Here is a 14,049-nt window from a genome sequence, read left to right on the forward strand (position 1 = left end):
TTGATTTTGGATAAAAGCCCTAATAAAAGAGGCACTTTTAAAAAAAAAATCTTGAAAAGATATTATTTATGGGAAATAGAAAATTTTCTCCGGTAAAACTGGATATAGAGTAGCAGACTCTCCAGCTTGTCTGGATATACTGAAGTTACCTCTCTGGCGCGAACCGGATAAGACGAGGTAAATAATATGTCAAATCAGTGACAAGATTTCCCTAAATAAAATCATGACTAGATATTTGACTTGTTTTTGGAAATATGAATCTGCTAAATACATTGATCTTATAGAAGGTATGTATATTACAGCATGTGAAATATATAATTATATAGATATGTATATCTATAAGGAATTTCAAAAGTCGATTAGGAATAAAACATAAGCATATGTGTCTAGATTACTTTATTAGGAATCTCTTTTCCGATATCAAACATTATTTCGTTTGATCATTTGTCTCATAGTTCGTGTGACAAAATAAACAATGGAAACTCTATAAATTGGAACACCATCAAAAATATAAAAATTTCCAAATGCGTTACCATACATTATTAACGCAAGTAAGAAGCATGTAAAGTCATGTTAGTACACAAAGAAAACACATGAAAATTTAACATCCATAGACGTTGAAGTATATCCCACACGATTTTCCAAGGAAAGACCTTTGAAAAATATAAATTAGGCACGATGACACCAATGCTAATTCCGTCAGTAGAAAAACTACTAATAAAAAGAAGCACTTTGCCATATGATCCTACAACCGACATAAATCTTGCTGAGGTACGTTGTAATAAGATTTCACAATTATCGGTGTATAAGTCTAATCAGAGTCATAATAATTATCATCACTGCAAAAGGAGTCATATACCTTTGCAAATTCCCTATTTTATTTTATTCAACATTCCCTGGTAATGTCACTTAAAATTCCAGATAAAGTTTTTATATTTCTTTTTGTTGTTCTGACTTCTACATTTAATAAGTTGACTTTCACATTTCTATTTCCCCTAATAGTCATCGTACCATGAGGATTTCTTTCATAGTAGCAAATATCGATCTATTTCATTTCTTGGTAAATCCGCACATGCACTAATCATTATGCATGTGATTCATTTGATTTATGAAGACCACTAGAGGACTTCATTCCAATTTGTTATTTTATCCCAACTCAAATATCATTCCGCTTTTTGTACTGTGAACCGCATTATTGCAAAACAATAACTCTTTGATATCGAGTCAATAAATTTTGTTAAACCATTGAGGTAAAGAATTTATATTTTAAAAATTATATTGAGATATACTCTCATTTAAGTTTATAAGTTATTTATTATTAATAATTTTATTATTAGTAATAAATTAATAACAGAAGTGTTAATATTATTTATATGTACTAGGGTTATTGTCAGGGGAAGGTATTAAATAGCCTAGCCTTAGTTAGGCATGGACTGGCCACCTATGCTTAAACAAGGCAGCACTAACTAATATCCGCCATGATAATGACTAGTTAATTAAGTCATCCTACTTATGTAGTAAATCTTAATTATATATATAAATATTTTACTTTGTACTAAAAAGAGAAGACATATTTTCATAAAACAATACAAGAATTAGAGGAACGAATAAAATTATTATGTATCACATATTTTGTGGTAACTATGTACTATAACACTCTAGCAAGAAAATAACCATATAAGAATAATATAGTAGTCAGCGACTACATTGGGTTAGAAGAACATTGTAATATATAAAGAATAGTCCCCGTTTTCACTTATTTACAACATTTGTAAATACATTCACAACGTTATATGATTTCAAAATAAAAAAAAATAAGTAATTACATTGAATAGACCCATTAAGTATTATATATGTTTAAAAAATATTTCACAAATACTTTTGTACATTAAATATTTTTACACCTTTATTTACCACTTTCATTTAAAACAAAAGAGAATTCTTTTACAAAATAATAATACTAAAATATTTTGTAATGTAATAACTTCATTGCAGTGTTTTGTAATGTGTATTACATAATAAATATAAGTTATTTTAAACAGTATAGTAAAATACTATAATATTTATTTAAAAATGATAACCATTTACATATAATAAAAATATGAAACAAATTACAATTGCTTTAGTAATATAATATAATAGTTGGTCATGCCAAAACAACTTGTTCTTATTATATTTCCATCTCTATGATATAGTATGAAAAATATAGTCACTAATAATATACTATCATATTATTTCACAATTTAAAACAACTTGGAACTCTAAACAATGATACACTAACTCTATTGTCCTTTGGTATATCCTTGCAATTCACTCATCTCAACATATTAATTTCTCATATCATAAATTCAATATTTGACAAATCATTTTTCATACTTTTATTTCATTTGGAATCCGTCAATTCTAAGTCTTCCTCGGTTGCCAATCCAAATAAGCTTTCTTTTAGCAAAAGAATTTTTCACAATTATTTTAAAAATCTATTGATCATATTTCTTTTTGCTTAAACCTGGTCATTTTGAAAATTATATAATTCCATCTCATTCATTTGTCATCAATTTCTTGAACTAATTCAGTTGAACCATTGAATCCTACTTATGATACAACTCGTATTCGCAAAATTTGATATTTTACTGATGTGTCATCTACCTTAAATATTGTTTTTATTGACTAAAATATGACATACGTCTAAAAGAAATATCGTAACCCAAATCTCGAGGACGAGATTTAAAACAAGGTGGGGAGAATGTAACATTCCTAATTTTTATATAAGAATTATGAGTCTGGCTAAACTTATTAACCACTAGTAACTAATAACTAGTTTATTTTTAATATAAATATTCAACCCAAATAGTTTTAAACACTATTTTATATATAGTTGGTTGAAATATTATTTGGCCTGTATATGGTTGACCTTTCTAATAAAATAAAAGTATACAAAAACTTATATCATTAGACGTGTAGTCTACGGGTAAGTTGACAATTAGAAATATGAAGTACCTAGTCGGACCCAGTAACCGTCGAAATAGCTAAATTATAAAAATAACATTATATTTGAACCTACTCTATTTTTAATAAAACTTGGTTCAAAATATAGACACAAATATTCTGGTTCTAATGACATATTTATTATTTTATAAAACGTTATATTTTATAAGTTATAAACACCCAATAAGTAAAGTCGTTAAATTAATTATAATAAAATAATATTACAATTTTACACTTAAGATTTTGGTTGAATTATGTATATTTCGAGACAATTGAAAGAAACAAAACAAATTATATATAATAATATAATAATAATACTAACATCAAAATAGAACATTCAATATGAATGTTAACGTGGAAAGATAACATGCCTACAACAAATACATGACTAACAAAGTTGATGTATACGTGGCCAATCCCCAATATTTGAACAAGAGTATAAATAGAAGCCATGTTCTCAACTTTCAATTGCTAAAACTTTTCTTTTCTGCCTACACCCTTTTCGTTCATATATATGTTCTTTTCTTTCTTTCCCTTCTTTAATAAAATAAAGCCATGCTTCGTTTTAAGTATTGTGACTCCCGATCACCGCTACCCTTTCCGATTGATCTGAGCCCCATAACGCATGTCAGGGCTCTGCCCGACTAAGTTCGTTTGGGTTCTGTCTCGGGACATCGAGACAAGGTTGATCTAGGGGTACTATACTTAACACGAGTGCATTATATATTTTTAATAGCCCAAAAGTATACCCAAAATTTACCAGGAGTCTTTCTAGTTGAACCCTAAAGTTACACAAGGGGTCCATTCTCTTTTCTCACCGTTTTATTTCCTTTTTGTGATTTACCCAATACTATTATTTATTTTGTAAACAAATCTCGTCAAAAGTCATATCTATTATTTTATTTACCCAATAGGAAACCCTAGTTGAGACACCCAAGTAATTCTACACAACTCCTAAAATTTCCAGAACAAAAGGAAATCAGGATCAGGGCCCCTAAAACTCAGGGGGGGTATTCCCCACTTGACGATTATCCTTATAACTTGCTGTCTAAATTGAAATTATTCGTTCCGTCGACTCAGCCAGCCTACTCCCACACGCGGCAAACCTATGGTCATTACGTGTCCCTTACGGACCGTAAGGGATAAGTCTTACGGTCCGTAAGCCTGTCAAATTTCGTGTATAAATAGCAGGCATCGGCACTTGCAGTCTGTTGTTCATTCGACGATTAAATTCCGATTATACACCAAGTTATCGTCCAAATACTCTAAAAACACACACACGAATCACTAATTTGTATAGCAGGGTGCTGCTACGATACAGGGTATTAACTCGATCGCTATTACGATTCATTTTCCGACCGATCAATATATCCAATGGATGTTTAAGTGCCACCCACATTAGGGTTATACTTTGTCGTTCGTCGTTAAATCGATGGATGTTGAAGTATCGCACTTTGTCGTTCGTTGTGAGAATTTGATCTTGTGAGTTATCGTAATTGTTGTATTAAGTTACCTACCTAGTTCATGTGCACTAGGTTACAAGGCTAAATCAAAAGGCTAAGCTCTGCCTGTATAAATCTGCAATATATCAAAGCTTATCTGTAGACTAAACTTTGGCCGTATGAATCTGCATGATTATAATGTGAGTTATTCTCTTTTTATCAAATGTTTTACAATACTCCAAATTATTTTCAGAATTATAATTACAGTGATTAAGTTTATGTAATCACCAAATTACAGCCAGTATGTGGGGTATTGTGCACATTACTACTGTTTTTATCACATTAGGTGGGCGAACCTAAATTTAAGTGATATACGTCATTCATTGGGGCAGCCAATGGTGATATGACCACAGTCACAGATCCGGTCGAGTGACAAATACTGTGGGTAGTTGGTAGATATCTGAAACATATGTAAAAACTCTTAATACTGTAAATTATAACAAATGAGTCATTTTAATAAATAGAATGATTCACTCAGTATTTCCCGCTGACAAAACCTTTTTAAAACACGTTTCAGGTAATTACAGTAGATTGGAGTAAGAATTGGATCCGGCACTGAAGGACTTCAAGAAGTGGCTTATTTTATTAATTAAATCAAATTAAGAAATATTGTTTTTATTAAAAGCTAACTTTGTAAAACATGGAATTTATTCCATCTATTTAAATAAAATCCGGTGTTTCTAAACTCTGATATTTTCCCTAACTCACGGTCCTGATGAAATTTCCGCTGCAATGTTTTTCAAAATAATCACCGGTACCACTGGACTGCTCGCGGCACCCGATTCCTGCCAGGATGGGGTCGGGGGACGTGACAGTAAAGGTGGTATCAGAGCTAAGCCACTGCTTTAAGCTTGTAAGTGTTTTGATAATAATACTTATGCTTAAATAAAAGAGTTAGGAGATTGCTATTAACGGGTAGCACATCTGATAGCATTTAGACTTGAATATAAGAAAAGATGCTTTAGTATAAGCTAAGCCACTTGTTTAAGCAATTAGGTGTTATAATAATACCTAAAGTTTAAACGGAGAGTTAGTAACTTAATATTACTCCGGATAAATATTTAGACTTGAACTTAAGAATTTTGCCTTAATATAAGCTTCAAGATAAAATTACTTGTATAAGGTAATAGATATTGGTATTCCATAAGAATGATGATTAGCAGGCAATAGCACTTAATTGCTTTAATTCTTGCTTATTAATATTACTTGGGTCAGAATAAGATATGTTACGGGAAATACAAGTTTCCTTGATTTTGGATAAAAGCTCTAATAAAAGAGGCACTTTTAAAAAAAAATCTTGAAAAGATACTATTTATGGGAAATAGAAAATTTTCTCCGGCGAAACTGGATATAGAGTAGCAGACTCTCCAGCTTGTCTGGATATACTGAAGTTACCTCTCCGGCGCGAACCGGATAAGACGAGGTAAATAATATGTCAAATCAGTGACAAGATTTCCCTAAATAAAATCATGACTAGATATTTGACTTGTTTTTGGAAATATGAATCTGCTAAATACATTGATCTTATAGAAGGTATGTATATTACAGCATGTGAAATATATAATTATATAGATATGTATATCTATAAGGAATTTCAAAAGTCGATTAGGAATTAAACATAAGCATATGTGTCTAGATTTCTTTATTAGGAACCTCTTTTCCGATATCAAACATTATTTCGTTTGATCATTTGTCTCATAGTTCGTGTGACAAAATAAACAATGGAAACTCTATAAATTGGAACACCATCAAAAATATAAAAATTTCCAAATGCGTTACCATACATTATTAACGCAAGTAAGAAGCATGTAAAGTCATGTTAGTACACAAAGAAAACACATGAAAATTTAACATCCATAGACGTTGAAGTATATCCCACACGATTTTCCAAGGAAAGACCTTTGAAAAATATAAATTAGGCACGATGACACCAATGCTAATTCCGTCAGTAGAAAAACTACTAATAAAAAGAAGCACTTTGCCATATGATCCTACAACCGACATAAATCTCGCTGAGGTACGTTGTAATAAGATTTCACAATTATCGGTGTACAAGTCTAATCAGAGTCATAATTATCATCACTGCAAAAGGAGTCATATACCTTAGCAAATTCCCTATTTTATTTTATTCAACATTCCCTGGTAATGTCACTTAAAATTCCAGATAAAGTTTTTATATTTCTTTTCGTTGAAATTCTGACTTCTACATATAATAAGTTGACTTTCGCATTTCTATTTCCCCTAATAGTCATCATACCATGAGGATTTCTTTCATAGTAGCAAATATCGATCTATTTCATTTCTTGGTAAATCCGCACATGCACTAATCATTATGCATGTGATTCATTTGATTTATGAAGACCACTAGAGGACTTCATTCCAATTTGTTATTTTATCCAAACTCAAATATCATTCCGCTTTTTGTACTGTGAACCGCATTATTGCAAAACAATAACTCTTTGATATCGAGTCAATAAATTTTGTTAAACCACTGAGGTAAAGAATTTATATTTTAAAAATTATATTGAGATATACTCTCATTTAAGTTTATAACTTATTTATTATTAATAATTTTATTATTAGTAATAAATTAATAACAGAAGTGTTAATATTATTTTTAAGTACTAGGGTTATTGTCAGGGGCAGGTATTAAATAGCCTAGCCTTAGTTAGGCATGGACTGACCACCTATGCTTAAACAAGGCAGCACTAACTAATATCCGCCATCATAATTACTAGTTAATTAAGTCATCATACTTATGTAGTAAATCTTAATTATATATATAAATATTTTACTTTGTACTAAAAAGAGAAGACATATTTTCATAAAACAATACAAGAATTAGAGGAACGAATAAAATTATTATGATCACATATTTTGTGGTAACTATGTACTATAACACTCTAGCAAGAAAATAACCATATAAGGATAATATAGTAGTCAGCGACTACATTGGGTTAGAAGAACATTGTAATATATAAAGAATAGTCTCCGTTTTCACTTATTTACAACATTTGTAAATACATTCACAACGTTATATGATTTCAAAATAAAAAATAATAAGTAATTACATTGAATCGACCAATTAAGTATTATATATGTTTACAAAATATTTCACAAATACTTTTGTACAATAAATATTTTTACACCTTTATTTACCACTTTCATTTAAAATAAAAGAGAATTCTTTTACAAAATAATAATACTAAAATATTTTGAAATGTAATAACTTCATTACAGTGTTTTGTAATGTGTATTACATAATAAATATAAGTTATTTTACCCAGTATAGTAAAATACTATAATATTTATTTAAAAATGGTAACCATTTACATATAATAAAAATATGAAACAAATTACAATTGCTTTAGTAATATAATATAATAGTTGGTCATGCCAAAACAACTTGTTCTTATTATATTTCCATCTCTATGATATAGTATGAAAAATATAGTCACTAATAATATACTATCATATTATTTCACAATTTAAAACAACTTGGAACTCTAAACAATGATACACTATCTCTATTGTCCTTTGGTATATCCTTTGTATTCACTCATCTCAACATATTAATTTCTCATATCATAAATTCAATATTTGACAAATCATTTTTCATACTTTTATTTCATTTGGAATCCGTCAATTCTAAGTCTTCCTCGGTTGCCAATCCAAATAAGCTTTCTTTTAGCAAAAGAATTTTTCACATTCATTTTAAAAATCTATTGATCATATTTCTTTTTGCTTAAACCTAGTCACTTTGAAAATTATATCATTGCATCTCATTCATTTGTCATCAATTTCTTGAACTAATTCAGTTGAACCATTGAATCCTACTTATGATACAACTCGTATTCGCAAAATTTGATATTTTACTTATGTGTCATCTACCTTAAATATTGTTTTTATTGACTAAAATATAACATACGTCTAAAAGAAATATCATAACCCAAATCTCGAGGACTAGATTTAAAACAAGGTGGGGAGAATGTAACATTCCTAATTTTTATATAAGAATTATGAGTCTGGCTAAATTTATTAACCACTAGTAACTAATAACTAGTTTATTTTTAATATAAATATTCAACCCAAATAGTTTTAAACACTATTTTATATATAGTTGGTTGAAATATTATTTGGCCTGTATATGGTTGACCTTTCTAATAAAATAAAAGTATACAAAAACTTATATCATTAGACGTGTAGTCTACGGGTAAGTTGACAATTAGAAATATGAAGTACCTAGTCGGACCCAGTAACCGTCGAAATAACTAAATTATAAAAATAACATTATATTTGAACCTACTCTATTTTTAATAAAACCTGGTTCAAAATATAGACACAAATATTCTGGTTCTAATGACATATTTATTATTTTATAAAACGTTATATTTTATAAGTTATAAACACCCAATAAGTAAAGCCGTTAAATTAATTATAATAAAATAATATTACAATTTTACACTTAAGATTTTGGTTGAATTATGTATATTTCGAGACAATTGAAAGAAACAAAACAAATTATATATAATAATATAATAATAATACTAACATCAAAATAGAACATTCAATATGAATGTTAACGTGGAAAGATAACATGCCTACAACAAATACATGACTAACAAAGTTGATGTATACGTGGCCAATCCCCAATATTTGAACAAGAGTATAAATAGAAGCCATGTTCTCAACTTTCAATTGCTAAAACTTTTCTTTTCTGCCTACACCCTTTTCGTTCATATATATGTTCTTTTCTTTCTTTCCCTTCTTTAATAAAATAAAGCCATGCTTCGTTTTAAGTATTGTGACTCCCGATCACCGCTACCCTTTCCGATTGATCTGAGCCCCATAACGCATGTCAGGGCTCTGCCCGACTAAGTTCGTTTGGGTTCTGTCTCGGGACATCGGGACAAGGTTGATCTAGGGGTACTATACTTAACACGAGTGCATTATATATTTTTAATAGCCCAAAAGTATACCCAAAATTTATACCAGGAGTCTTTCTAGTTGAACCCTAAAGTTACACAAGGGGTCCATTCTCTTTTCTCACCGTTTTATTTCCTTTTTGTGATTTACCAAAACTATTATTTATTTTGTAAACAAATCTCGTCAAAAGTCATATCTATTATTTTATTTACCCAATAGGAAACCCTAGTTGAGACACCCAAGTAATTCTACACAACTCCTAAAATTTCCAGAACAAACAAAATCAGGATCAGGGCCCCTAAAACACAGGGGGGGGGGTATTCCCCACTTGACGATTATCCTTATAACTTGCTGTCTAAATTGAAATTATTCGTTCCGTCGACTCAGCCAGCCTACTCCCACACGCGGCAAACCTATGGTCATTACGTGTCCATTACGGACTGTTTGGGATAAGTCTTACGGTCCGTAAGCCTGTCAAATTTCTGGAATAAATAGCAGGCATCGACACTTGCAGTCTGCTGTTCATTCGACGATTAAATTCCGATTATACACCGAGTTATCGTCCAAATACTCTAAAAACACACACGTGAATCACTAATTAGTATAGTAGGGTGCTGCTACGATACAGGGTATTAACTCGATCGCTATTACGATTCATTTTCCGACCGATCAATATATCCAATGGATGTTTAAGTGCCACCCACATTAGGGTTATACTTTGTCGTTCGTCGCTAAATCGATGGATGTTTAAGTATCGCACTTTGTCGTTCATTGTGAGAATTTGATCTTGTGAGTTATCGTAATTGTTGTATTAAGTTACCTACCTAGTTCGTGTGCACTAGGTTACAAGGCTAAATCAATAGGCTAAGCTCTGCCTGTATAAATCTGCAATATATCAAAGCTTATCTGTAGACTAAACTTTGGCCGTATGAATCTGCATGATTATAATGTGAGTTATTCTCTTTTTATCAATTGTTTTACAATACTCCAAATTATTTTCAGAATTATAATTACAGTGATTAAGTTTATGTAATCACCAAATTACAGCCAGTATGTGGGGTATTGTGCACATTACTACTGTTTTTATCACATTAGGTGAACCTAAATTTAAGTGATATACGTCACTCATTGGGGCAGCCAATGGTGATATGACCACAGTCACAGATCCGGTCGAGTGACAAATACTGTGGGTAGTTGGTAGATATCTGAAACATATGTAAAAACTCTTAATACTATAAATTATAACAAATGAGTCATTTTAATAAATAGAATGATTCACTCAGTATTTTCCGCTGACAAAACCTTTTTAAAACACGTTTCAGGTAATTACAGTAGATTGGAGTAAGAATTGGATCCGGCACTGAAGGACTTCAAGAAGTGGCTTATTTTATTAATTAAATCTAATTAAGAAATATTGTTTTTATTAAAAGCTACCTTTGTAAAACATGGAATTTATTCCATCTATTTAAATAAAATCCGGTGTTTCTAAACCCTGATATTTTCCCTAACTCACGGTCCTGATGAAATTTCCGCTGCAATGTTTTTCAAAATAATCACCGGTACCACTGGACTGCTCGCGGCACCCGATTCCTGCCAGGATGGGGTCGGGGGACGTGACACGAATGTTTTTAAAATGGTTGAAATTGATTTTTCAGAAGTGAAAAGTTTAAAACAAACCAAAAGGCAAATGAATTTTGAAAAAGATAAAGCTTACTACAAGAAGCCTGTTGTTCCACCGCATTTTTATAATAACAATCGAAACAATTGGTCGGGTGGTTATCAAGGTGGTAAGAGTTATCGAAAGAGAAATGGTCAAAACAAGAAGTTCACTGAGAAGAAAGTGTTTGTGAACATTTCAAGTTCACTTTCTGATGAAGAGAAAAAGATTTTTTCAAAATCAAATGAAGAGTTCTTAGAGAAGAGAGCTTCACAGTCTCAGTCTGAAGGCACCAGACGAGTTGTTGACACTCGAACATGCTTCAGATGTAATCAAGTTGGACATATTGCATGAAAGTGTACCAACTTGAAGCCTAAGACTGAAGCTCTGAAGATTCAGAAAAAGAAAGTTGATGCAAAGGGAAAAGCTCCATTGGTTGTTGAGAAAAAGAATTTGAAAAATGACAACACCAAAGTCAAAACTGAACCTGTTAAGAATGTGGTAACTAAAAATGACAAGTTTTATAAACGGGTTGCATCATCTCAACAAACATGGAAGCCGAAAGTTGTTGAACAAAAGAAAGAAAGCGTTTCTAAACCAAAGGTTCCTGAGACTGAAAAACAATCATCTTCTACCACACCAGTGAAGATGGATGTACCTTTGGATTATTATGAAAATCTTGAAAAATCCATGGTTTCTGAAAAGAAAGAAATTCAAAAGAAAGATCAACCATCTGGTCAACCTCAGAAAGATAAGATGAGTTTTTCTTATACAAAAAAGTCGAGGTTGGGTCTTAAGAAAACTTGAAAATGAATGATAAAAATTTTCCGCCACTTTACACTAAAAAATCTCACATTAAAATTGAGTTGCCTAAGTCAAAAGAGGCTTGGGTAGTTTCAAAATCTAAATAGGTGTTTGTGGTCTTTGCCGGAGCTTCCTAGTTGGTATTGCGAAGCATGAATCGGCATCTTTATTGAAATGTTTTTGAGAATGGTTAAGTGTATTGTAGTTAAATCAATTTGTTTTTTGTGCAGGAGCTTCCAAGATCTATTTCAAGATGGATCATGGACAGTGGAGCTTCTAGGCATATGACAGGAAAGACTGCGTTGCTGTATGATGTGAAGAATATAAATGGAGGTTACGTAGGATTCGCGGGTAATCAAGGTGGTAGGATTATTGGTGAAGGAACGTTATCCAATGGGATTGTGACGTTTGAGAGAGTTAATTACATTGCTGAGCTGGAGAATAATCTGCTGAGTATCTCGCAGATTTGTGACAAAATGTACACTACTGACTTCACTGACAAAGAATGTTTGATCTTGAAGCCAGGATTTGTTATCCCTGAAGAATGGATTATCATGAGGGCACCAAGAGTCAATGATCTGTACGTGTTGAACATGAGCGTAGCTACTACAACCACGGGTCAGGCTCATTGTTTTGTGTCTAGGGCGACTGAAAAAGAATCGAGATTGTGGCATAGGAAAATGGGTCACATTCACCTACGGAAGATGAATCACCTGGTTCATAACGATTTAGTGTTGGGTGTTCATGTGTAAGGTTTTCATCTGGAAGGGGAGTGCATTAGCTGTGTTAAAGGCAAGCAGAAGAAAAAGTCACATCCTTCAAAGCAAGTCAATTCAGTTTCAAGACCTCTGGAAAGACATCACATGGATTTGTTTGGTCCAGTGAATGTCAAGAGTATTACAGGAGATCATTACTGTTTGGTCGTTACTGATGATTATTCTAGATTTTCATGGGTATCGTTTTTGAAGTCAAAAGATGAAACTTATGACAGTTTGATGGCGTTGTTCAAGAAGATTGAGAATTTGTACCAAATGCGTATCAAAAGAATCAGAAGTGATAATGGTACTGAATTCAAGAACAGCAAGATGGAAGAATATTGTGATGAAAGAGGTATATTGCATGAGTTTAGTGCTCCGTACACTCCGCAGCAGAATGAAGTTGCAGAACGCAAAAATCGGACACTAATCAAGACGGCTAGAACAATACTCGCAGATTCAAAGTTACCGATAAATTTTTGGGCTGAAGCTGTTTCCGCCGCATGCTATACGCTCAACAGAGTTCTCACTGTCAAGAAGTTCAACAAAACATGCTTTGAGTTGATCAATAACCGCAAGCCTAATTTGAAGTATCTTGAACCGTTCGGGTCACCCTGTACTGTTCTAGAACCTTATGTAAAGTTTGGTCCGAAGTGCATTGAGGGTATATTTGTTGTTTATGCAAGTCCTATGCGACGTGTCTTCGTTCCAAGTGAGAAGCGGATTATTGAAGCCCCAAATGTTGAATGTCAAGGTCATACAATGCCGCCGCAGAATCCTGGAGATTCATGGCGTTATCATTATGACAAGTTGTGGGATTCGTTTGACATGTTGGAAGAACAAGAGGAAGAAGAAGATTTCTTTGACGAGTTGGATATTTTGCGAGAGTACGAGTTGCAGCAAAGGTTCCCAGCCGAGTATTCAATGAGACCTCGACATACTTCGAATGATGAATACTACGTAAAAAAAGGGCTATAGCCACACAAAAAAAGTGTCACCATATGTCTTCCGCCACACAAATTTTTTCAGCTCAAGTGTGACCAAAGGTCTAGTTATCGTAGGTCCCATATGGACACATTCACTTTTTAGTGGCCGTTGCAACTTAAATCTGTGGCTAAAAGGTACTAAAATTTCTGTTTGAAACCAAGGAAAAATGTGGCTAAAAGGTAGCAACGACCACATTAAAAGTAAATTCATGTGGCCGTTTCTATTATATAGTCACATATATTTGCTAAAAAGTTTGTTTTAGCCACATCCATTAAAAAAAAGTGTGACAAAAAAGGTTGTTATAACAAAAAATTTTGTCCATTAAGTGTTGCTAAGGGGTAGCAACGGTCACATGAAATTTCATTAAGTGTGGTTAAAGGGTATTTACGGCCACATGAATTTACTTTTAGTGTGGTCGGTTCTATTATATAGT

General features: G+C 32.1%; 1 pseudogene; it reads left to right on the forward strand.

Annotated features, from left to right (window-relative positions):
• Window positions 1-6,411: 6,411 nt before the first annotated feature.
• Window positions 6,412-14,049, forward strand: part of LOC110897916 — a 44,124-nt pseudogene continuing 36,486 nt past the window's right edge.

Source organism: Helianthus annuus, chromosome 2, assembly GCF_002127325.2.
Source record: "Helianthus annuus cultivar XRQ/B chromosome 2, HanXRQr2.0-SUNRISE, whole genome shotgun sequence".
NCBI classification, from domain to species: domain Eukaryota; kingdom Viridiplantae; phylum Streptophyta; class Magnoliopsida; order Asterales; family Asteraceae; genus Helianthus; species Helianthus annuus.